Source organism: Periplaneta americana, chromosome 4 (genome assembly GCF_040183065.1).
Source record: "Periplaneta americana isolate PAMFEO1 chromosome 4, P.americana_PAMFEO1_priV1, whole genome shotgun sequence".
Classification (NCBI taxonomy): Eukaryota; Metazoa; Arthropoda; class Insecta; order Blattodea; family Blattidae; genus Periplaneta; species Periplaneta americana.
This window is the reverse complement of record NC_091120.1, coordinates 32070708-32095207: the sequence shown is the minus strand read 5'-3', so window position 1 is coordinate 32095207 and position 24500 is coordinate 32070708. Positions and strand designations below refer to the sequence as shown.

Here is a 24500-nt window from a genome sequence, read left to right as displayed (position 1 = left end):
TTCATTTCTGGTAGTGTGGAAGAGAAGGCCTCATGGCCTTAACTCTACCAGAATAAATAAATAAATAAATAACTGAGTTTATTTTAAAAGTAACACATTAATTTTACTACTTTTGCTATTGCTGTTGTTTCAATGTACATTTCATTTCTTACATAGGTAAAAGCAATGAACTTATGATCTGTTGTAGCATGTTTTTGAAACAGTGCAACTTCAAGATTGTCTACAGACTTTCCAGGCTGGAAGAGAAGGCCTCATGGGCTTAACTCTACCAGAATAAATAAATAACTGCAATTAAAATTCAATGAGGGAATTTTGAACAAAAAGATCAGATAGGTCTCACCTTATTTTTTAGAAAGGAATATTTTTATGTAAATAAAATATTTTTGCAACCATTGTTGTGTGAATTATGAAGCCATTGAAATAATTTTAAATGGCACCTAAAGATTTTATTCATAGACGTCCTTTATATTTTACTTATCTTATATTTTCTTAAGTAAAAGATAAGGTAGACGTTGACATTAATGCTGAATTTCTACTTTAGCTTTACTTTGGTGAGCATTGTAAGTAGATCCTAAAGCCTTTCTTTCAATGTTTCAATGCAAACATCCTCAAGAAGTGAACAGTATTATTGTTCCTATACTATAAACTGGGGTTAGAACGTAATGCCTCCCCCCTCCAGGAATCCTACTTCTGTCTTTTAATGCAGTTACGCAGGTATACAATAACTGCAATATACTCAATGAGATCCATCTTTGCAGTGGGTTGGGAGGGACGTTAAGACATCCTCAACATTTTTCTTTTAGAGCGATTTGCTTTGAAAATTAGAGTTGAAGTTCGTCTGTGTTAATAAAAAATAAAATCGTCAGCCTGGAAAGTCTGTAGACAATCTTGAAGTTGCACTGTTTCAAAAACATGCTACAACAGATCATAAGTTCATTGCTTTTACCTATGTAAGCTTTACTGTACAATTTCGAACTTTAAGAGAAATGTTGGTTACTATAGACCAGGGATGCAAAAATGTGCTACAATTGTAGCATACGTCACAAGTCGGAACACGTGACTCATCCCTTTCTTCCTCCCCATTTGTCATTGGACTTGGTAGGAGGAGAAGAAATATTATGTATTCAGTGTGCTTGTGAAACGTCACAGATACGTAATTCAAGGTCGCGGGATTGTGGACGAGGAATTCTTTCCCCATGCTTCCACCCCTCTCTTCCCCAATTCTGTGACTCTGCTATAGGCCTATCTGCAACGGTAGTACTGTGGGTGTAGTAATAAGAAGTCATGGCCATAACAGTTTAAATTAGTCCAGTGCATTTGAAGTAAAAAATTAATTATTACGAATGAAATGAAATTAATCGAAAATAAGTACTGACTCTTACGTGTTCAGTTCGTAGTTAGTTCTACAGTAGTAGTAATGGTAATACGAGTATTAGATGTAGTAGCAGTTAATTGCATACCTAGGCTACTGTATTTTTGCATTTGATAATTGAGGCTTATATGGTATATTTTCTACATCTTGAATTTTCGATAACTCGAAGCATTATACATTTCCGAAAGCACTTCGAGATATCGAAGTTCGACTTATCTCCTTTATCCCTATCTCAAAATGTTATAGACGTGTAGAGCAGCCTCTATTTTCTCTTTAATTTTTGCACGCTTAACGAATCATCATGCAGATACAGGCTGCTGTGTAAATCGAATAGATTTCTTTTTACATTTTATTTTTGCGCGTGAATCTATTAATAAGGATGGGCCTATAAGTATATTTTGTGCAGGAATGAACAGGTGACCTCGCACGTGTGAAGAATATGTTATGTCCCTACACTTTTGAAACAGCTGTTAGATCATTTCTGTCTTGTAATATTGGTAGTATTAATCTGCCTTCAGTTCTAAAGAAATAAATAGTTGTTGATCAGAATTAGACACATGTGCGATAGTACTTCGATGGTGGAGCAATTATAGATAGCCTATAGTATTAGAGTAACACTTAAGAGTATAATTTATATTATAAGAACTCTTCAACACTACGAAAATATTCTAATTCCTCGTAACATTAATTATTTTCCACTCTAATAGATGTATCCAGTTAATATAAAATAAATCTTCGTCGTCCCTTCTTGTGAGCTGTATGTACGACCCTGGGGAGTCGTAGGCTTGCGTCAAGTCGTCGTTTGTAAATGTTTTTTTCCTTGTCCCCTGATTAACTTCTGAATGGCTTCTGTAATTTCGCCTATATTTAGTAGCGTTCTGATGTCATTACTTTCAATCTGACCCACAAGGTTAAGAGTAAAAGACCTTCACAAAATTAATTTTCTGCTTGTAACTTTTCGTTATTGGTGTTTAAATCGACACTTCAGTCTTGAAAAGTTTCTAAGCAGATTACGTCACAACGAAGGATATCCTGACTTAATATAGCCTACTCTACTTCATTGTTTTTATTTCCTTTTTATAGATATAATTATAGTGATGCTGCAAGAAATTGGGTTAGAAATTTCACAGAAATTTTCATTTAAGCATCCTTGATAACTAAAAATGGTTTTGGATGTTCCTTCTGCCTGTCTGTCTGTCTGTCTTTCCTGTCGTCTCTATGTCTGTCCTATCTGTCTGCCTATGTAGAGTGATTTCTCTTAACTGTTGGTCAGATTTTCTTCATATTCAGTATTTATTAGTGAATGTATCAGGGAATAATATTCATGAAATATAGACTAATCGTTTTAGTGAGAAAATTAATGGGTCTTATTTCAAATGAAAAGCACAAAGTGGCGTTAAAGACAAAACCTATTATGATAATTATACTTTTTTCTTGTGTATAACATGAAGAGATACCTTGTGTGTATTTTTTCACCATCTCAGACAGAAAATTCGGTAAGCCAATGCTGTACAAGAACGCTTCAGATTACTTTTATTTTGTGAATATAAACAATCCTGCGCAGTGGCACAAAATAAGCTGAAATAAGCGACATAATCATGCTAACGACAATCATCATCATCATCATCCTTCATGCATTAGGAAATTGATTCCTGTAGCAGCTACTGAAATTGGTCCATCCATCTTTTCGCTGGTCTTCCAATATCTCTTCTTCCCCGAGGTTTATATTTCCAAAACTTATATGGTATCCTGTCCTCCTGCATCCTTGAAATGTGAGACATCCAACGACAATGCTAACGACAATATTTCAGACATTTAATTCCATATTGGTTTGGAGGTGTAGACGATGTCAGTTATACTTAATTCATTGTATTCCGTAGATCTTACATTAAATTGAAGCTTTAAGGGGAGGCAGAGGTGAAATTTACGAACAAAACTGAAGAAAAAATTAAAATTTTGTTTTTTCCATTTTTATTATCTTTATTTTGATATTCCGTTGTTAGTTTTTGATTTTGTGCCCTTAAAAGTATGAAATTAAAATCAAGATAATTGTCTTACTATATTATTCCCATAATAAACTAATACTTATCATTATTTATATACCTTCTCTGAACATATAAATAAAAAGAAATATTGAAAATTTCTTACAATATGGTGCATGGAGCATTTTATATCAAACGATATAAAGTTTTATAAAAGTATTAATATTTACAGAACTATTATACTTAGAAAGTTGGAACTTGGTATGTCCATTACTAATAACATACTTAGTATCCATGATCAATTTCAAACAAATCGGATAGGAAATTTAAAGGAATATTTTTATGTAAATAAAATATTTTTGCAACTATTGTTTTGTGAATTATGAAGTCATTGAAATAATTTTAAATGGCACCTAAAGATTTTATTCATAGACGTCCTTTATATTTTACTTATCTTATATTTTCTTAAGTAAAAGATAAGGTAGACGTTGACATTAATGCTGAATTTCTACTTTAGCTTTACTTTAGTGAGCATTGTAAGTAGATCCTAAAGCCTTTCTTTCAATGTTTCAATGCAAACATCCTCAAGAAGTGAACAGTATTATTGTTCCTATACTATAAACTGGGGTTAGAACGTAATGCCTCCCCCCTCCAGGAATCCTACTTCTGTCTTTTAATGCAGTTACGCAGGTATACAATAACTGTAATATACTCAATGAGATCCATCTTTGCAGTGGGTTGGGAGGGACGTTAAGACATCCTCAACATTTTTCTTTTAGAGCGATTTGCTTTGAAAATTAGAGTTGAAGTTCGTCTGTGTTAATAAAAAATAAAATCGTCAGCCTGGACAGTCTGTAGACAATCTTGAAGTTGCACTGTTTCAAAAACATGCTACAACAGATCATAAGTTCATTGCTTTTACCTATGTAAGCTTTACTGTACAATTTCGAACCTTAAGAGAAATGTTGGTTACTATAGACCAGGGATGCAAAAATGTGCTACAATTGTGGCATACGTCACAAGTCGGAACACGTGACTCATCCCTTTCTTCCTCCCCATTTGTCATTGGACTTGGTAGGAGGAGAAGAAATATTATGTATTCAGTGTGCTTGTGAAACGTCACAGATACGTAATTCAAGGTCGCGGGATTGTGGACGAGGAATTCTTTCCCCATGCTTCCACCCCTCTCTTCCCCAATTCTGTGACTCTGCTATAGGCCTATCTGCAACGGTAGTACTGTGGGTGTAGTAATAAGAAGTCATGGCCATAACAGTTTAAATTAGTCCAGTGCATTTGAAGTAAAAAATTAATTATTACGAATGAAATGAAATTAATCGAAAATAAGTACTGACTCTTACGTGTTCAGTTCGTAGTTAGTTCTACAGTAGTAGTAATGGTAATACGAGTATTAGATGTAGTAGCAGTTAATTGCATACCTAGGCTACTGTATTTTTGCATTTGATAATTGAGGCTTATATGGTATATTTTCTACATCTTGAATTTTCGATAACTCGAAGCATTATACATTTCCGAAAGCACTTCGAGATATCGAAGTTCGACTTATCTCCTTTATCCCTATCTCAAAATGTTATAGACGTGTAGAGCAGCCTCTATTTTCTCTTTAATTTTTGCACGCTTAACGAATCATCATGCAGATACAGGCTGCTGTGTAAATCGAATAGATTTCTTTTTACATTTTATTTTTGCGCGTGAATCTATTAATAAGGATGGGCCTATAAGTATATTTTGTGCAGGAATGAACAGGTGACCTCGCACGTGTGAAGAATATGTTATGTCCCTACACTTTTGAAACAGCTGTTAGATCATTTCTGTCTTGTAATATTGGTAGTATTAATCTGCCTTCAGTTCTAAAGAAATAAATAGTTGTTGATCAGAATTAGACACATGTGCGATAGTACTTCGATGGTGGAGCAATTATAGATAGCCTATAGTATTAGAGTAACACTTAAGAGTATAATTTATATTATAAGAACTCTTCAACACTACGAAAATATTCTAATTCCTCGTAACATTAATTATTTTCCACTCTAATAGATGTATCCAGTTAATATAAAATAAATCTTCGTCGTCCCTTCTTGTGAGCTGTATGTACGACCCTGGGGAGTCGTAGGCTTGCGTCAAGTCGTCGTTTGTAAATGTTTTTTTCCTTGTCCCCTGATTAACTTCTGAATGGCTTCTGTAATTCCGCCTATATTTAGTAGCGTTCTGATGTCATTACTTTCAATCTGACCCACAAGGTTAAGAGTAAAAGACCTTCACAAAATTAATTTTCTGCTTGTAACTTTTCGTTATTGGTGTTTAAATCGACACTTTAGTCTTGAAAAGTTTCTAAGCAGATTACGTCACAACGAAGGATATCCTGACTTAATATAGCCTACTCTACTTCATTGTTTTTATTTCCTTTTTATAGATATAATTATAGTGATGCTGCAAGAAATTGGGTTAGAAATTTCACAGAAATTTTCATTTAATCATCCTTGATAACTAAAAATGGTTTTGGACGTTCCTTCTGCCTGTCTGTCTGTCTTTCCTGTCGTCTGTATGTCTATCCTATCTGTCTGCCTATGTAGAGTGATTTCTCTTAACTGTTGGTCAGATTTTCTTCATATTCAGTATTTATTAGTGAATGTATCAGGGAATAATATTCATGAAATATAGACTAATCGTTTTAGTGAGAAAATTAATGGGTCTTATTTCAAATGAAAAGCACAAAGTGGCGTTAAAGACAAAACCTATTATGATAATTATACTTTTTTCTTGTGTATAACATGAAGAGATACCTTGTGTGTATTTTTTCACCATCTCAGACAGAAAATTCGGTAAGCCAATGCTGTACAAGAACGCTTCAGATTACTTTTATTTTGTGAATATAAACAATCCTGCGCAGTGGCACAAAATAAGCTGAAATAAGCGACATAATCATGCTAACGACAATCATCATCATCATCATCCTTCATGCATTAGGAAATTGATTCCTGTAGCAGCTACTGAAATTGGTCCATCCATCTTTTCGCTGGTCTTCCAATATCTCTTCTTCCCCGAGGTTTATATTTCCAAAACTTATATGGTATCCTGTCCTCCTGCATCCTTGAAATGTGAGACATCCAACGACAATGCTAACGACAATATTTCAGACATTTAATTCCATATTGGTTTGGAGGTGTAGACGATGTCAGTTATACTTAATTCATTGTATTCCGTAGATCTTACATTAAATTGAAGCTTTAAGGGGAGGCAGAGGTGAAATTTACGAACAAAACTGAAGAAAAAATTAAAATTTGGTTTTTTCCATTTTTATTATCTTTATTTTGATATTCCGATGTTAGTTTTTGATTTTGTGCCCTTAAAAGTATGAAATTAAAATCAAGATAATTGTCTTACTATATTATTCCCATAATAAACTAATACTTATCATTATTTATATACCTTCTCTGAACATATAAATAAAAAGAAATATTGAAAATTTCTTACAATATGGTGCATGGAGCATTTTATATCAAACGATATAAAGTTTTATAAAAGTATTAATATTTACAGAACTATTATACTTAGAAAGTTGGAACTTGGTATGTCCATTACTAATAACATACTTAGTATCCATGATCAATTTCAAACAAATCGGATAAATTTTGTGGATTTTGAAATAATCACCTCTTCCTCTCCTTAAGATGGGAAACATAAATTTTTTTGGCGAGATCAGGTGAGGCCAAGGATTCGCCATAGATTATCTGATATTTTCCTTACGCTGGGGAAAACATCGGAAAAAGTCAAACCAGGTAATCAGTCCAAGCGGGAATCTAACCCAAGCCCGAACGTAGCTCCGGATTCGCAGGCAAGCGAAACTGTCGACTGAACTACGATGGTGACTAAAATATATACAATATATAGCAAGAAGTTTCAACAGTTAAGCTATACGAAAATATAAGTAGGCCTATATAGCAAGGAGGTTTACGCCTTCAAAGAGAGGAATTGCAAAGTTATTTATAAATTGAAAAAAGAAAAGTTCTAGAAAGTTGGAAAAGGCACTAAAGATCCAATTAGGGTATTTAAAGATATTATGAAACTCCATTATTAATTATATCATGCGTATTTCTAATGGACATAAAAGGCAATTGCCCCAACATACGAGTCACTTACAGAAATCTAGCTAATAGGTGTCTAGTCCACGAAAACAGGATAATTTTTCGTCAGCTTCTCTCATATTTGTGACTCATACGCGTAAAGTCTTGGATTAGATACCGGGAGGTGCTATATTATTATTATTATTATTATTATTATTATTATTATTATTATTATTATTATTGTATAGGAACCTACCACAGTATTCACATATCAGTAACCAACCATTAAGAACGGTGAACTATCGGTTTCCGTAGTGTAGCGGTTATCACGTGCGCCTCACACGCGCAAGGTCCCCGGTTCGATCCCGGGCGGAAACAAGTTTTTATTGTTAATCTCATTACATAGAGAGCTAGTGTGATTCTTATATACTATATAAGTCACCTTCCATTGAAAGCATTGAACCATCGGTTTCCGTAGTGTAGTGGTTATCACATGCGCCTCACACGCGCAAGGTCCCCGGTTCGATCCCGGGCGGAAACAAGTTTTTATTACATAGTGAGCTAGCATGCTTCTTGTGTACTGTATAAGTAACCTTCCCTTCAAAGCATCGAATCATCGGTTTCCGTAGTGTAGCGGTTATCACGTGCGCCTCACACGCGCAAGGTCCCCGGTTCGATCCCGGGCGGAAACAAGTTTTTATTGTTAATCTCATACATAGAGAGCTAGTGTGATTCTTATATACTGTATAAGCCACCTTCCATTGAAAGCATTGAACTGTCGGTTTCCGTAGTGTAGTGGTTATCACGTGCGCCTCACACGCGCAAGGTCCCCGGTTCGATCCCGGGCGGAAACAAGTTTTTATTGTTAATCTCATACATAGAGAGCTAGTGTGATTCTTATATACTGTATAAGCCACCTTCCATTGAAAGCATTGAACTGTCGGTTTCCGTAGTGTAGTGGTTATCACGTGCGCCTCACACGCGCAAGGTCCCCGGTTCGATCCCGGGCGGAAACAAGTTTTTATTGTCAATCCCATTACATAGGGAGCTAGTATGCTTATGTACTATATAAGTTACCTTCCCTCGAAAGCACTGAACTGTCGGTTTCTGTAGTGTAGCGGTTATCGCATGAGTCTCACACGCGTTAGGTCCCGTACACACGATACGGAAATTTCTCGAAACGAACATTTATTCGAATCGATTTCTTGCGGGCAGCACTGTAAACACTGTTCGATTTTTTTGCATATTTAATTAAATTTAAGTTATACACTGAAAAATGTAGAGCTGTGTGTACACTGCTGTCCTCGAATAAAACTCGTTTCGAGAAATTTCTCTGCCTGTGAACGGGCACTAAGGGTTCCGGTTCGATCAAATAAAGAAAGCGTGAAATGAATCGGGTTATTGGAAAGAAATTTATAACGTCGAGGAAGACCATCTTGAAAATCTATCTTCACATGTATCACTTCAGTCAACGCCGGAGATAGAAACCAAATTTGCTAGTAGATAAGCTCACGCTCTTGCACAGAGTAATTGGTGGCGCTTTCACACCATTTTAGATGTATGACGTAAGTTCCGAGGCGTGGGATCAGCTAGCTCAAACTGAAATAGCGCAGGATATCACATTGGCAATGGGCATCCGAGCTCTAGGAGCGAATTGAACCCACTACCGTGGCTTCTATGCACAGTTTGAAGCTGCACGTCTAGACCATTGCTTACAACACAGTCTGCACATTATTTCTCTTTTACTGCATGATTTTTAATCAGTTTTAACTGTTTGCACCGCTATTAGACTATTCATAATTTCTCCTACAATAACACTATCCAACAGTGAAAATGTATCTTGAGCAAAACCAGTTGTTCTTTATTAAATCGACCTCGCTGATCACGAAAACGACCATGAAATTCTCCGATTAGCTCTAGTTTACAAGATACGGTGTTAATGAGAAAAGTTATCTTTGGGAACCAATAGCTTTTCTTTTTCTACAAATGTTCGTACATTTTTGTCTCTATAATTTTCTATATTTTCACTTATTTATTGATGTTGTATTAAATTATAATATTGATTCTTAAAGAAGATTATGAAGAAGAAATATGTCCTTAGATCCGTTTAGTCCCCACTGCTATACGTGTGTTTTTTAGCTTGTCCGCTTCCATGCCCGAACAGTTAAATGATATGTAGTTATCGAAAAACCATAGGCTGAACTAAAAACACTAGAACAATACGAAATATACAGATACACCCACAACAAATCCTCAACAAACAACTGAATTTCAGAACACACACTATTTGACTCCACCGAAAAACTATAAACTAAACACACTAGAACAATACGAAATATACAGATACACAAAAACACACCCACAAAAAATCCTCAACAAACAACTGAATTTCAGAACACACACACTATTTGACTTCACCGAAAAACCAGAAATAAACACACTAGAACAATATGAAATACATGCACAAAAACACACCCACAATAAGTCCTCAACACACAACTGAATTTCAGAAAAGCACACTGTTTGATTCCACACTACAGAACACAAAAGCACCCACCGGGGGCGAAGACACCGCAAGGACCACTCAGTTCTGAATATGGCTCCCAAGCCGAAACTAGTGAAATAAGGTATTTTTAAACTTAGTTCAAATTAACACGTGAAAGTAAAATATATATATATATATATATATATATATATATATATATATATATAATGTTTGGGTGTGTGTCCCGCGCCGTGCCGTAGTGGTCTAAGGCATCCTGCCTAGGACTCGCATTATGGAATGCGCGTTGGTTCGAGTTCTCATAGGGGAAGAAATTTTCTCATGAAATTTCGGCCAGTGTATGGGACCGGTTCCCACCCAGCATCGTGATGCACTTGAAGAGCTACGATAGGTAGCGATATCCGGTTGCAAAAACCAACTTTAACGGTTGGGGGGATCATCGTGCTAACCATACGATACCTCCATTCTGGTTGGATGATCGTCCACCTCTGCTTCGGCATGTGGGCTTGAGGCCAGCAGCCGGCTGGTCGGTCTAGTGCCTAGGCCCTTCACGAGCTGTAGCGCCACGGATTATTATTATTATTATTATTATTATTATCATCGTCATCATCATCATCAGCATCATCTTCAAGGTTTAGGCCTGATGGCCTGTTCCTTCCTCTTGGAAAGTGTCCTCCCATCTATTGCGGGGTCTTCTGACATTCCTCCTTCCTTCCTTGTGCTCTGTAGTTCAGTATTTTGGGGGGGGGGGAATCTGTCTTCATTCATCCTTAAAATATGTTCTTTCCAATTTTTCTTTTGTCTTGATAATCTGTCATTTAAGTTGAAAATTCCCAGTTCCGTCCTTATGTCTGTGCTTCTTTTCTGATCCAATGGAGTGTAACCCGCCACCGATCTCAAAAATATCATCTCTGCAGCCTCTATCCTTCTTCTTTCTGATCGAGTCAATGCCCAGTTTTCGCTGCCATACATAAGAACAGGGACTGCCATTACTTTATAGAATTTCAGTTGGGTCTCTTTTAGTGTTTAACCGGGATAAAGTTCTTTTTATTGTACCGCATATTCTCTGGAATTTATTTATTTTGTTGTTAACATCGTTATTTTCGCAATAGGATACGTTGCAACCCAAATAATTGAAACTACTCACTTGCTCAATTATTTTATCCTCTACCGGTATTACTATTTTGGTCCTTAGATGCCTAGTCCCCAGAAAGCCCATTGCTTTAGTTTTTGTTAAAGATATTTTAAGATTATTATTATTATTATTATTATTATTATTATTATTATTATTATTATTATTATTATATACACGCACTTTATTCCTAAATGTAGTTATCGCTTGAGTCTGCTTCAACGGGTAACATTAATGATCATCAGTCCAGAAAAGACAAAGAATCCTGCGTTTAAAAACTAGCTTTAAGCTCCACATTCGCTACTTTTAAAGCATTAATCTCTTGAAGGACCCTATTCAACAGAAGTGAAATCGAATAACTTCGTCGCCGAAAATTGCATACGTAATGACATCGCCCTACATTCCTGCGACATGAGTCCCCCTGTCTGGCGGGTGGCTTCATAGGACGTATTTGCATATCGCACGATGGGAACAAGTGAGATTGATGACGCCGCGACACTAGTCAGATTCTGGCGACCCATGGCAGATTTCCTCTGCGACCGGCGCTAAGCCACAGTGAACCAGTTCCCGTATCACAGTGCAGGGTCACGCTCCCACAGGTAGCTTCTTACAGATCACAGTGTTGTGCACTGCTTCTCCACTTCCTTCCGCATGGAAATGTCACAAATGAGAGCATTCCAGTCAGAATTACGTGGAGTCTGCCATTATAAAGAAGAAATCTTCCCGCCACTGGAACTCTCTGCCGCCTGAAGTCAAGGGCTGCCGAACATTGAAATGTTTCAAATCCAAGTTAGAAAATTATCTTATGACGAGTTGCCAAACTAACTTACTATTATGACAAGTGTTGTATTGCATGTTTCCACGTATTCACATTTTTTTATGTTCTAGTGACATTCAACTTATTTTATATTTTTGTTTTCTTATTTTCCGATAATGTTATATCTCTAATGTGATGAGTTGAGCTATATATAGGCCTAATCTTAATTTTCCTTATTGTATGTACTTAAAAATATTGTATTCATTGTATGCTTTGTACTGCACTATTTTATTACTACTACTATTATTATTATTATTATTATTATTATTATTATTATTATTATCATCATCATCATCATTATTATCATTATTACTATTCTTATTTTTATCATCATCATTATTATTATTATTATTATTATTATTATTACTATTATTATTATGAATAATTGTCTTATTTTTTTATACTTTGTATACCTAATTTATTTTGACCTGCTGTTCACATTTTATTATGCTTTTTTCTTTCTTTCTGTATGTTATATATTATGTTTGATTTCTTCTTACTTGTTGTTTACATTTTATTATTATTATCTTATTCAGTTTTGTGTGTAAAATTGTAGTGTACTTTGTAAATTTGTAGTGTTTTTGTAACGCAGTCTTTACTCTTGGTTGAGTGTTAGAGAAGCCCGTATGGCCTTAACTCTGCCAGGTTAAATAAATTATTATTATTATTATTATTATTATTATTATTATTATTATTATTAAGTGTCTTTTTTTATACTTTGTATGCCTCATTTATTTTGACCTGCTGTTCACATTTTATTATGCTTTTTTCTTTCTTTCTGTATGTTATATATTATGTCTGATTTCTTCTTACTTGTTGTTTACATTTTATTATTATTATCTTATTCAGTTTTGTGTGTAAAATTGTAGTGTACTTTGTAAATTTGTAGTGTTTTTGTAACGCAGTCTTTACTCCTGGTTGAGTGTTAGAGAGGCCCGTATGGCCTTAACTCTGCCAGGTTAAATAAATCATTATTATTATTATTATTATTATTATTATTATTATTAATAATAGTTTTAAAACAATCGGATTAGCATTACATACGCAGTCGATGCTGTTCGCCTTATAATTGTAAGAATCTCAGCACTAATAAACATTCAGTAATAATAAGAAATTGTGGAGATTCCTAACAAAACCGGTCATTTTCAACGAAAACAAAAAATGAGTTTCTTTTTACTGTTTCGGTATGTTTAGAGAGGCATCTTTCTGAATATGTTACTGTTTTTATTGTAACTCGGCCATTTCCATGAGAAACAGTATAAGTAGGCCTAGTAAAATCAGTATTTTCAATCAAAACCGGATAATTCCATATCATATACTAATACAATATTTTTATTGTATTTTTGTATAAAAAACGGGCATTTCCGACATTCTGTATGTGTTGCAATTATCAATCCATTCAAAATTAGTCATTTCCACTTCTATGTGCAAGAGTGATAATATCTTATTGGTACGGTAATTGAAATTATTGTAAAAGTGTTATAATTAGACTTCGTATTCCAGCTACCTAAAGACTGAAGTTAAAGACACATTGGGTATATAGTACGTCGAACACAGATGATGCAACGGATAAGGATATAAAAAACACATCGTCGCTCCGTGTTTGTGGTGTACAGTCAACTCCCGACATTCTGAAGCTATACTAGTAAATACATGCTTGAGCCGTAATGTTCATTTTCGTCGTGATCTTTGTAGTGAATAATAACGTGCATTCGTAAGTTACGGAACTTGAACATATGCGGATGTCACTTGAAATGATTTTATATTGCAAGAAATTCATTCAATAGCACATGACGTTATTGGTGCATGATATAGTACAAGATATTCGCATTGTGTGATATTTTTTCGTGTTTCATTAGGATATTGCATCTCGCTCATCACCGAATTTTCTATGTACTACTCTAGAATGAAGTACATTCAAAAACTTAGGTACAATAAAAATTGAAGTAAAAATAAAATGATGTCCCTGTATAAAGAGCATAGAAAATAACTAAAATCATTATTACTGACACCATTAGCACAACGGACGTAACATGCGTGACATACAAAATTATCGTTCCCTTTGGGGTAAAGTGAAGGCTCGATACAGTTTTTTCTACTTCTTGAAAAAAGTTCTATCTTGGAAATAATCGGTTTTGTTCGCAACCTTCACAATTATTATTATTAGTATTATTATTATTATTATTATTATTATTATTATTATTATTATTATTATTATTGAGAAATTTAATGCGCGAGTAAGTATGAACGAATGGATAATTGAGTGAATAAAACCAATGTGACGAAAGAAGACTAATATATTCGGCGTATCGCGTCCTTCAAGAGATCATTAGTTTACCTGTGATTTACATAAAATACCGATTAAAAAAACTTCGCAGAGCGCATGGATTTGGCTTTCCGTTTTGTAACAGGTATAAAAATTCGCGGGCATTCTATCTCATACATTTACTTGAGGTTAAGAAAAAACTAGGGAAAAAAAAACTAAGCGTGAATGAGGCAAATTGTGTTGAAACCTTGTCATGAGTAGCTCTGATTCTAGGACCGCGAGGTAGCCAACTGGTCGCCACCACATTAGAAGGAAAATATCCTGATTTGGTGTAGTCACGAGATTCGCTGCCATTTGTACTGAAATTACTGCACAGCCCCGTTTGCACGAACACAGAAACCATCAGTTACATAATCCATTGAGATGCAAATAGGACCATCACGTTGCAGATTTGTGTGTTTGAATATGTAAACACAATACTTAACTGCACGGTAATTATCTTAATTAAACACCACGCCTCTGTGGCACCTCAGAGGACTAATAAAGAGATCGACGTACTTAGAAAAGTTTGTTTATATGAGACACATCACACCAAAACTGCAGAGTTAGCGATGTCATGGTAAGATAATGAGCTAAAGCAAATTAAATTTGTAGAGACGCAATTCAGTGAAAAGCAATCGGAAGAAGAAAAGGAAGACGGCGAAGGAGGAAAAATACAAGATAAAATTAAACCAAAATAAAAAGGATGGATGGTAAAACAAAAGAAAGGAAAGAATGGATAGGTTATGAAGAAAATAGAAAAAAGTAAAAAGAAGAAAAGGAAAATAACGAAAAAATCAAGCAAATTGAAAGGAGGCACAGAAGAAGGAACAAAGAAAAAAATTAAAGTAAATATGTTACATTGAAAGAAGGAAAGAACGTAGGAGTGTAAGATAAAAATAAATAATTAAGGAAAAGAAGAAATGGTAGAATAAAAACGAAAGAAAGGAATGAAAAAAGATCATGGAAGAAGATAAACGAGAAAATGAAAATAAAACAAGGAAAGAGGGAGAGAGTGAGGAAAAAAGAAAATAAAGATGCAAACTAAATAAATAATTAGAAATTGATAATAGAAAAATGATTAGGGAATTTTTGTTCCTGGATTAATGTTGAATAAGGTTAACTATTAGGTTTAAAAACTTTAGCTTAGCATTGAAATGGTGCAGGGAGAGATGACGTAGATAATTGTAATGTTTCTACTTAAGCTTCCCATTGCTTATACTCACGTATATATTCGAATTAGTCTTTTTTTTCTTTTGAGTATATTACTACTTTGGGAATTATCTTCCCCTTCACGTTTTATTTTCCTGTAAAGTCTCATATATTCTTAGCGATTGCTTCCTGTAGACATGTTTATCTGTGCGTGACGTCACACCCTTGCACTTGTTAAGGTTATTGCATCATGCTTACAGCATAGCAGTTGCGTAACAAAAATGGTTCCAACTCCTAAACCGTAACAGATGGATCAAAATAGGTTGTATTTTTTTAAACGGTCGCATTTATTAACGTGTTTCACTCACAATATGTGCCGATCCTTTTTTACGGTTCAGCCGTAGCAAGCGATTGAATGTCTGTAAAATTAGGAAAAGTATTGTATGTTTTTGGCCATTGTTTAAACAGTGCACAATTTTATTTAGGAAATAAAATAAACGTAATTTTTGGATAGACCAGTCTTCATCATTTATTTACATGTAACATACTTTTATAATATGCCATAAACATTAAGTTATTAGCATTCTAAAACTTCGTTTTTTTCTGTGTATGTGTGTGGTTTCTATAGCTGCTAGGAGTGAGGTCTGCGCACCTCGCAGCTATAGAAACCACTCACTATCTCTCGTGTAGTTCGGATTTGTACGAGGCTGGCCTCGCACCTCGCATGCGTCGATTCATAAAAACCAAGACTTAAGACAGAGATACGCCAGTGTTAAGCTGAAATATGTTCGTTTCATCATAGTGACTTCAGATAATAATATCATTCAACGTAAAAGCAGAAAATTAAGAAACAAATCAGTGTAGAAAATAAAGGAAGAAACTTGAAGAAAGATTAAAAGGAAGGGCCTATATAAATTTAATATGTGAGAAAATATGGTTGAAAGTACTTAAGATTTTGTAAATTCCGTGAATTTTTTTTTATTTCAATTTTAGTATTAGTATTAGTATTAGTATTTATTTATTTAACCTGGTAGAGATAAGGCCGTCAGGCCTTCTCTGCCCCTCTACCAGGAGATTCCAACTACAATATCAACAATAAAATTACAATTAGTATTAAATTTACAATTACAATTACAAATAATATTACAGTTAGTATTAAATTTACAATTACAATAAAATCAAAGTACGAAAAGATTACCTGAATAATTAAAGCTAGATAATTTATCATAGAGAAACAAAGAATATTTTATATTTATTGAATTACAAATTAAATCTAGAATAACAAAATTGTATAGTGATGAAATTACTGAATATTGAAATATTTTGTGATAGATTAAAGAAACTATTTACAAGTAATCAATTACTGACCAAGTGCCTAGTAAGTTTGCGTTTGAATTCAATTTTATTTCGATAGTCCCTGATGCTAGCAGGTAGCGAATTCCAGAGTCTTGGCAGGGCTATTGTGAAAGAAGATGAGTATGAGGAGGTGCGATGGGATGGTATTGTTAGTATTGTTTCATGACAAGAGCGTGTGTTCAGATTATGGTGGGAAGAAAGGCAAATGAAGCGAGACGACAGGTACGAAGGAATAGAAGAGTTCAAGATTTCGAAGAGAAAGAGAAGTGAATGTAAATTTCTTTTCTTATCTAGTTTAAGCCAACCTATTGCTTCCAGGGATGGGGTAATATGATCATATTTACGAACATTGCTTACAAAACGTACACACAAATTATGAGCACGTTGAAGTTTCATTTTGTTGTCGCTGGAGAGGTCAGTCAGTAAAATGTCCGCATAGTCGAAATAGGGAAATGCAAGTGTCTGCACAAGGGACTTTTTAGTGTGTGGTGTGGTTAAAAGATGTATCCCTTTGCCACTAAAACTTTAAATGTTTTAGCTTCCAAATGCATTTAACATGTGTTCTTAGAAGTGTCACTTGTACCCCTTTGCTTCTGACTCCCTCATATAATATAATTTTCTAAAAAAAGTTAAGACTATTTCAATATAAAGCAGTAAAGGCTTACAATCATACAAGAAATAAGAATAAACTATGACATAAGGTGCGAGAAAGTCAGTGGTTCTTGGTACTTTTATCTCTCTCTTGGTTTGTGTAGACTCAGAAACAAAATTTGGGCCATCTAAATTTTTCAAGTTCCATTTATAACATACTGCGCATGCTAAGTGCCCAAATTTTGTTTCTGGGTCTGTACCATGCACTGAATCCATCACTACTGTCAAATATCACATTGCAGAAGTGTCTCAGGTTGATTATTCATTGGCAGGGACATACATAGCACTATTATATATATATATATACTGTATATATATACTGTATATATACATATATAATGGAATGAACATAATTTGGGAAAAACTTACAAGTACCAGCGCATGAGACTACGCTCCAAAGACTACAGGAGAAGAGGAAAGACATCCGCAGCGAATTCTACACAACAGAGGCCATGTGTACGAGAGAGCAGACACAACCCAACTACGAGATGAGGCACATCCTAACACGATACGCAATCCATGGTTTTCATCACAAGGTATGCAGCACGAAGAGTTTCCATGAGCCTAACCAAGAATGCGTGTGCGAATTGTGCAAAAACCCATGTGAACGATATCACGTCGAAAAGTGCGCTGAAAGACGCTCATCGTTTAACAAGTTTTGCTCAGACTAATTAACTCACCTTGTGCACATTTGTGCGCATTTACTCTCATTTATTTACTCTCATTCAATATACAGGGTGTTTAAAAAATACGGGGCATAATTTCAGGTATGTATTTCCCATATGTAGACAATCAAAATAGTTCATTACAACATGTGTCCGGAAATGCTTTATTTCCGAGTTATGGCCTTCACAACATTGAAATTCACCGGAACGTTTTTCTTTCCGCAGGTCGTTGCCGTCAAAGGAGACATTAAGAGGGCACTCTGACAGTTCATTCCGAGGAGAAGGTTACATTCAGTGTTGTGTAGGCGTTAGACTGTGCGACATGTATTCAAATCAAGAGCTGGCAGAGATACACTTCATGTACGGTAAGGCGGACGGCAATGCTGCGCTGGCTCGTCGTTTGTACCAGGAGAGGTACCCAGCGACAATGTCCAGATCGGAAGACATCTGTACGTCTCCATTACCGTCTGTGCGAGTATGGAAAATTTAACTCGACGGATAGGTAGAGGTGGCCCAATTGCTTGGCCTCCACGCTCACCTGATCTGAACCCTCTCGATTTCTACTTGTGGAGCCATTTAAAATCATTGGTTTATTCGTCTCCGGTGCCTGATTTGGAATCCCTTCAGAATCGAATTGTGGCATGTTCTGAGGACATACGCAATACTCCTGGAGTTTGGGATCGTGTTCGCAGGTCAATGAGACATCGATGTGAGGTCTGTATTCAAGCAGGAGGTGGTCATTTTGAACATCTTCTGTAATGACAACGACCTGCGGAAAGAAAAACGTTCCGGTGAATTTCAATGTTGTGAAGGCCATAACTCGGAAATGAAGCATTTCCGGACACATGTTGTAATGAACTATTTTGATTGTCTACATGTGGGAAATACATACCTGAAATTATGCCCCGTATTTTTTAAACACCCTGTATATATATATATATATATATATATATATATATATATATATATATGTATATATATATATAATAAACTGAATGAATAACTATAGATACGTCATAATTTAATGAGAAAAGACCCAAAACTTTCGAAATATATAAAATTGATATTTAACAAACCTAATGAAAACTTATGTCACCTATAGATTCGCCGAAAGTAAATTATGATTTAATTAATAAACAAAAGCAAACAACCAAATAGGAACAATTAATATGAAATAAATAAATTAAGTACGAGGACCTGCATACTCCCTGTATGGAAGAAAGACGTAGTTAACCTTGTAACATGCATATTCATTCACTTATAAATAACAATACCACCACACTAACTTCTCATTTAGTTGTCTCTCCTCTTCTGCATATTCTCCACTCACAATCATCTACCCAGGGTTTTTTATACGTTTAAGGAGCTTCACCTCTGTGCACACCTATGTTAACCATTTACTACTAGATACACAGGAGATGGACAAGTGGATTGGTTTAATGATAATCAGCTAGAATAGGTACATCTCAATGTACAACAGGAAGATAGCACAGAATCAAGCGGAAGAACCTTGAAACACACGCATCACCATTCATTTGATGATGAATAAAAAGGTTTGTATTACTTTAGATTTACTTTTTCTTCTTTTTGACTTTCCGTGTTAGACTGTAGTTGCCGGTTCCAATTTTCATTGGCCCATCCATCTTTTGCGTGGCCTTCCTTGGTCTCTTCTACGTCCTCTTAGCTTGTGTGACGTTGCTGCTTTTTGGAGATCGAGAATTATTCATCCTTTCTATATTCGATTTCCATTTTTGTGTGTAATCATCCCTTTCTGAAACTATATTTTTTAAATTGTAATTTTTATCTTGTAACTTCATTTCTTTGACAACGCAATCTTGCTAAACATAATAATGGTCGTGAGAAATTAATTTGGATTCCCCTAGTCTTCATTTTTCTGTTTCTTTTACAGTAATGTTCATTTATCCGTTCCGAATTTTAAAATTGTATTTGCTGTCGTTTTATGTAATTTAATTTGTTTCTCATTTAACATATGTTTTCCTACATTTCTTCTTATTGTGCCATTTATCATTTACAAAATTTCATTTATATATTTATCTTCTACTAAGTCATCAATATTTAAATTTGAAATACAGTAAAACCTCGTTAATCCGGACTAATTGGGGGACAAGTTGACCAGTTTAACGAAAGTCCGAATTAACTAACCTAAAATAACAGTATAAAGTGCGTTAAAACTTCGTTTATAGCAAATAACACGTTGCATTCTCGTTTTGTCTCTTACTTATACTTTAAATCTTTGTTCGTGTTATCGATAATAATATTTGTTTTTATAGTTTAATTACTGTAATGCAAACTTGATGGATTTTCTTTATTTTAATACTATAGGCGTAATATTGTAATTATTGTAATTCCATAGTTATAATGTATAAAAGTAAGTCTTAAAACAAGGTCCTTTAATTTTTCCAAACTCATCGTTTTTTTTTTGCCTGTCCGGATTAAGCGAAGTCCGGGTTATCGGGGTTCGGATTAACGAAGTTTTACTGTAATGTTTCCGTGATAGTTGACAGATGAAACTTGTTCAATTATAGCAAAGAATTTCAATGTTCTCATCCTGTTTGCTGAAGGTGAGTCGGAATTGGTTCCTGATTGTAATGTTGAATATAGAAGTGGTGGTTTTGCATTAATTTTTTTGGCTGAATATACAAAATGGGCCTTGAATATACAGTTGCTCTTATATTTGAGGCTCTCAGCACATAAATGGCCCAACCCACAAAATTTGCATATTGAGTTTATTGCTTTAAAGAGCTCCTCATATTGTTTTCTTCAAAGTGTAAATCGGCCTAATCGTCATTCCTTAGTTTTCCGTGAGATTTCAGCACAAGTTTCGTTTTGTCGTATTTCTCGCACTGTTACAAAGAGGTAAATTGAAAATATAATTTTGTGGGTTTGGCCATTTGTGCTTAGAGGTTTTTATTCGTCTGGTAGAGTTAGCAGTATTTTAGACCTTTTCTTCCATTAACCAGAACTAATTACTACAGACAATATAATAGTAATATGCGTTACAAGAGCGGTATGTTGACGTTTTCATGTTCGAGGGAAAGATTGAAAAGGCGAAACGTAGTTGAGCTTTTTTAATTTCCGAGAACATGAAAACAAACATACCGCTCGTGTATCGTACATTATTTTGTGCGAAGATCGTTTATTACATACCTGAAAGAGGAATTTCTAATTAGTGGCAATGAAATCTCCATCTTGGTTTCTGTTCAATGACAGCAACTTTGGAAAACAAATATATCTATCTTCAACGTTGTTGCTATAAAATGTTTTCTGTGTTTACTATATTCCAGCAGGCCGTGATATATGTCTGTCTTTTTTCCCCCCAGTCTATAAATGCGAACTTAAAACAAACGGTAAGGTTATGTAATTATTTATTTTTCATTTTAATATTTTAACAATATTATTTATATGACATATTGCAGTAATAACATCGGCATCTGGAATCTTGTTGATTTTTTCACGGCTTCCTTAATGTTACTTGCATTACAAATGCAGTAACACTTGTGGTGTTGTAGAGTTTACTTAATTTTTGCAAATATTTAAAAACAATAATTAACATTGCAATTTAGGTGAAATTGCAGTGGTAAGTTTCCAATTTATAATTATTACTATGTTAAACGTCTCTAAAAATAATATGTTAAAAACCTAAAGCAGTAAAATGAATATGGCGCTTAAGCGGTAAGAAGAGGGAAATTGTTATGTGTGTTACGTTGGGAATACTGAATGTGGTATTTCACACTTACCGCGTATTGGTTCTGTGCGGAAAGCAAGCAAATACGCACAAAATATAATGCTGTATAATAAATTAAAATATATATACCTACAATGAAATTATTTTGCAAGTCGATAACGGCATAAAAAGATTCAAGTAAAGCGTTTAACTTAAAATGTAAGCTACACTAAAATGTAAATAATAGTATTCAGTAATTAGTTATATTAAACCTAATAATTACACACTAATAGTAAAATTAAGAGAGAAGGAGATAAAAGTATGAGTAGACAAACCTTACTTTACATTTTGATAGTCGGGTGTTTGTTTAATAAATGAATTTTCAATTTCTATTTTTAATTTTGACAGTTCCCGGCAATCTCTGATAGGGAGGCGGAGATTTCAAGCATTAGCAAGTGTCCCCATAAGTAAAAATCCAAAAGATTGAGGTCAGGGGAACGCGCAGGCCGTGTAATATATTGTAATGAATAGATCTTATCGATTTAACAACATGACCCACTAATGTAAGAACTAAACCACATGAATTAATTTCTAAAGTACTATGTAAAGCTGTTTAATTATTGAAATACAGGTTTTTAACAAAACTTACATATAAAATAATTTGAAAGCAAATAAATAAGCAAGAATAAAACTCATTAAACAAATCTTAAAACAAAAATCGGACTTAAATAAAAAGCTAAAGATTATTTACAATAAAAAAAAAGTAAAAGCCGAATTTCTCCATACATTTTAACCAACTCTCAACGCATTTTCAACACAACTCTATCAACAACTCTTACATTGTACACGTATAATACGAGTAGAATAAGTCTAATACACAATCAAGACAAAATGAGTGATGGATATTATCTGTAAAGACGGCAAATGCTGTGAGATTTGTGGCAAATAGTTGAGAAGCACGTTTTCTTCCAAAACTTCGATTTCATCATCTATTCGTGCTCCCTTACCCCAATATCAAATTCTTTGTACGGTAACTTAGAAAGTCAATTACTATGTTAACACACTCGATAACTCCGCTTCTAGATGTGATGAAAGTCATTACGGGGTACCTGCACATAATTCAGCCAATTCTTTTACCACTGTCATCGATTATAGTTTGAAATAATTAGCGGTGAAATCGATACCGATAAGGGGCGTAGACATTTTTGGCACAGAACGAACTCATCTTGATCTTGGCACACGGTTTACAACCTGGCAGTGCTCTAACATAGGTTCAGTATTAGTTTAACTAGTATCTCACCTCTATAGTGAGAATCACGTAAGAATAGTTCCTAAAAGGCTAATTTGGTCGTCTCTTCAGTGTTGTTAACTAATACCAGATATCACCAAAGAGAGTAAAATCACAATGCTACGTATAATAATAATAATAATAATAATAATAATAATAATAATATAGTATTAACAATAACAATGTCTTGCTTATTTACCACATCTCATCTTTATGTTGCGAGGTGTTTCCTAAATGGTGCAATAATTTATTTATGAAATATTATATTTTCCTCCTGGACTTCTCGCATATTATGTTGGTAATTAGGAGGAATTAGTATGATCTAATAACACAATTTATTTTGTCAGGCAACATGAAATTTATTTCTTTCATTAAAGAGTTTACGATTCATGAGACCTAACCTAAAAATAGATTTACTTACTTTCATTTTCATCAGTTTGCTTTACTGTAAACCGAAATCATTGCTACCAACATAACAGTTACAAAATAACTGCCAGTTGTACTATTTGTCAGTACCCGAAATTCGAAACGAAGTTGGTAAAAGAAAATTAAACCTGAGAGCTAGAAAATCGCTATAATCCACTAGCATATTTAGTAATAGTGGAAAAATGGTTAGGTTTCACCCCTAGGGTATTAAGTAAGCTGATCCGGACTATAGATGAGAACTGGCGGGCCTCGCACCTCGCACGTCGCATGCGTCGGTTCAGAAAAACCAAGGCATAGACGAAAGTTCATCATCTTCAGGATATTCTCTGGTTCTCTTCACTATACCCATAACAGTAAATAATTGGGTAAATATTGAAAGACATATCTTGAAAGTGCCATCGAGATACCAGATACGTATCACTTTCCGCGAGGATCTCAAGATTTTTGCGTGTCACAAATACGAAGACTCTGCCTCTCTATAGTTCACTCTTGGGATCTTCTCGTGAATCGTATATTAGAAATCATTAAATATGAAGCTTATCGCGAAGAAAACCGTACCATGTAGGCTACTATTTAAGAGCAATTGCCCACAACATAGTGATTTCCTAGGTAAATTACCTTAAAAACTTTTCAGCCTTGTACACCAAATTAATTGAAAGTTTAAGTCAAAATAAATAAGTTTAATAAATGCACAGTTTTGAACCAAACACACATTTCCTAATAATAACAAATTTTCGGTAATTCGGCAATAATAGAATTCGGGGAAAAAACATTCGGGAAATGGGATTCGAGAAATTTGTTTCGAGAGAAAAGCATTCGGGAAATTAGATTCGGGAAACTGTACGGTAATCGTGCAGACAATAGAAGAGAATCTGTAAAAATTGATTAAATCATAAGATCTTAAAACTAACGTAAGGATCTAGTAAATAATGGTTGTGGTGGTATCGAATGCACTACTTGTAGGCGGATTAATTACTATAAATACACCATAGCCTATAATATCAGTTACAATTAAAATAGGAATTACAGAAAAGTCTATAACAAAGTAGAAAATAGTACATTATGCAACGAGCCTATAATGGTA

General features: G+C 34.5%; 5 non-coding genes across 5 annotated transcripts; all 5 read left to right on the top strand.

Annotated features, from left to right (window-relative positions):
• The first annotated feature begins 7741 nt into the window (after positions 1-7741).
• TRNAV-CAC (transfer RNA valine (anticodon CAC)) lies at positions 7742-7814 on the top strand. Its single transcript has one exon. It is a non-coding gene; the product is annotated as a tRNA-Val (tRNA).
• Positions 7815-7904: 90 nt separating this feature from the next.
• Positions 7905-7977, top strand: TRNAV-CAC (transfer RNA valine (anticodon CAC)). Its single transcript has one exon. It is a non-coding gene; the product is annotated as a tRNA-Val (tRNA).
• A 78-nt stretch (positions 7978-8055) lies between these two features.
• Positions 8056-8128, top strand: TRNAV-CAC (transfer RNA valine (anticodon CAC)). Its single transcript has one exon. It is a non-coding gene; the product is annotated as a tRNA-Val (tRNA).
• An 89-nt stretch (positions 8129-8217) lies between these two features.
• Positions 8218-8290, top strand: TRNAV-CAC (transfer RNA valine (anticodon CAC)). Its single transcript has one exon. It is a non-coding gene; the product is annotated as a tRNA-Val (tRNA).
• An 89-nt stretch (positions 8291-8379) lies between these two features.
• On the top strand, positions 8380-8452 carry TRNAV-CAC (transfer RNA valine (anticodon CAC)). Its single transcript has one exon. It is a non-coding gene; the product is annotated as a tRNA-Val (tRNA).
• Positions 8453-24500: the final 16048 nt, after the last annotated feature.